Genomic DNA, 2,500 nt, shown 5'->3' on the forward strand with positions numbered 1-2,500 from the left:
GGTGCACATGGTCCTTTGGGTGACCAGGTGCACGCCGGCCTTTGGGTGACCAGGTGCACATGGTCCTTTGGGTGACCAGGTGCACGCCGGCCTTTGGGTGACCAGGTGCACATGGTCCTTTTGGGTGACCAGGTGCACATGGTCCTTTGGGTGACCAGGTGCACGCCGGCCTTTGGGTGACCAGGTGCACATGGTCCTTTGGGTGACCAGGTGCACGCCGGCCTTTGGGTGACCAGGTGCACATGGTCCTTTGGGTGACCAGGTGCACGCCGGCCTTTGGGTGACCAGGTGCACATGGTCCTTTTGGGTGACCAGGTGCACATGGTCCTTTGGGTGACCAGGTGCACGCCGGCCTTTGGGTGACCAGGTGCACATGGTCCTTTTGGGTGACCAGGTGCACGCCGGCCTTTGGGTGACCAGGTGCACATGGTCCTTTTGGGTGACCAGGTGCACATGGTCCTTTGGGTGACCAGGTGCACGCCGGCCTTTGGGTGACCAGGTGCACACGGTCCTTTTGGGTGACCAGGTGCACGCCGGCCTTTGGGTGACCAGGTGCACATGGTCCTTTTGGGTGACCAGGTGCACGCCGGCCTTTGGGTGACCAGGTGCACGCCGGTCCTTTTGGGTGACCAGGTGCACAAGTTCCATTTGGGTGACCAGGTGCACGCGGTTCATAACAGCGCGGTTATCTGCTTTAATGTCCGAGGAGGGGTGCTTAAGTGTGGGTGCCCTGGTTCACCTGGTATGCGAGGTTGTGGAGGTGGGGGGGGTCCCCTGCTGGTATCATCCCCGAAATAGAGGGGTGATACCCGGGTGGTGAGTAAGGGCCTACAAGCCTGGAGGTCAATAGCTCCAGGGGGTAAGCTCTACTGTCATGTCCGTAAATAGAGTGGTGTTACCCGGGTTTTGAACCATATTTTAATTTTTGGGTTACCAGATGCACACGGGTCTTTTGGAAAACAATCACAATCTGCATCCATCGTAATATCTTAAACTGTATATAAAGCACCTAAGGACGGGCCTGACCGAGAGAGGGCCGTAGTAGGGTACTCCCCTAGCGGGCTATATCAATAGAATGACCGGTAAAATGATTTAAAACAGTTTTATAATTTTTGGGTTACCAGATGCACACGGGTCTTTTGGAAAACAATCACAATCTGCATCCATCGTAATATATGAAACTGTATATAAAGCACTGAAGGACGGCCCCGACCGAGACAGGGCCTTAGTGGGGTGCTCCCATAGCGGGCTATATCAATAGAATGACCGGTAAAAGTATTTAAAACCGTTTTATAATTTTTGGGTTACCAGATGCACGTTTTCAATCACCAGTTGCACGGAGGATTAATAGCAATCTGCATCCATCGTGATTTCTTAAAGTGTGTAAAAAGCACCCAAGGACGGCCCTGACAGAGAGAGGGCCGTAGTGGGGCACTCCCCTAGCGGGCTATATCAATAGAATGACGGGTAAAAGTATTTAAAACCCTTTTATAATTTTTGGGTTACCAGATGCACGTTTTCAATCACCAGGTGCACGGAGGAAAATGAGCATTTGCATCCATAGTCATGTTTTAAACCGTCCATAAAGCACCCAGGGCCGGCCCCGGCAGAGAGAGAAAAAGAGGGGAAAAGTGTTGAAAAAAAAAAAAAATCATACCTTCCATAAATAATTCGGACCGGCCCCCATTGAAAAGGTCCGTAGTAGGGTGCATCATTATCGGACATGAATCTCGGGAACACCGCTAACCGCATAGAGAACCGTGTTTTGGGTTACCAGATGCACGTTTTCAATCACCAGTTGCACGGAGAGAGAAAAAAAAAATCATACCTTCCATAAATAATTCGGACCGGCCCCCATTGAAAAGGTCCGTAGTAGGGTGCATCATTATCGGACATGAATCTCGGGAACACCGCTAACCGCATAGAGAACCGTGTTTTGGGTGACCAGGTGCACGTTTTCAATCACCAGTTGCACGGAGAAAAAAAAAGTAATCATACCTTCCATAAATAATTCAGGCCGACCCCCATTGAAAAAGGTCCGTAGTAGGGTGCATCATTATCGGACATGTATATCTGTAACACCGGCAAGCGCATTGAGAACCGCATTTTTGGGTTACCAGATGCACGTTTTCAATCACCAGGTGCACGGCTGTGAAAAGTGGGACTCTGTCATTTTTTCGACCAATTTCTGTAATTTTCAAAAAATGATTAAAAATACTTCCCGAAGGGCTAGAGGTCCCAAATTTCGTCTCATACCCTCTCTCGTGATGGGCAACAATTACATAATGTAAAAAAAAATTCGCATCCACAGGAACCTATGCATCCTGTGACATTCACTTTTTTCCCAAAACTTGAAACACGATTTCCTATTAAAATGTTTTATACAAAAACGTTTTTAATTGAATGTAAATGCTCGTCTATTTATGCACTTTCGTGCAAAAAAAACCCCATCAAGATCGGATGTGTACTTTTTGATTTATCACGTTTTTGTTGAATTTGA

Source organism: Oncorhynchus mykiss, unplaced genomic scaffold (genome assembly GCF_013265735.2).
Source record: "Oncorhynchus mykiss isolate Arlee unplaced genomic scaffold, USDA_OmykA_1.1 un_scaffold_315, whole genome shotgun sequence".
Classification (NCBI taxonomy): Eukaryota; Metazoa; Chordata; class Actinopteri; order Salmoniformes; family Salmonidae; genus Oncorhynchus; species Oncorhynchus mykiss.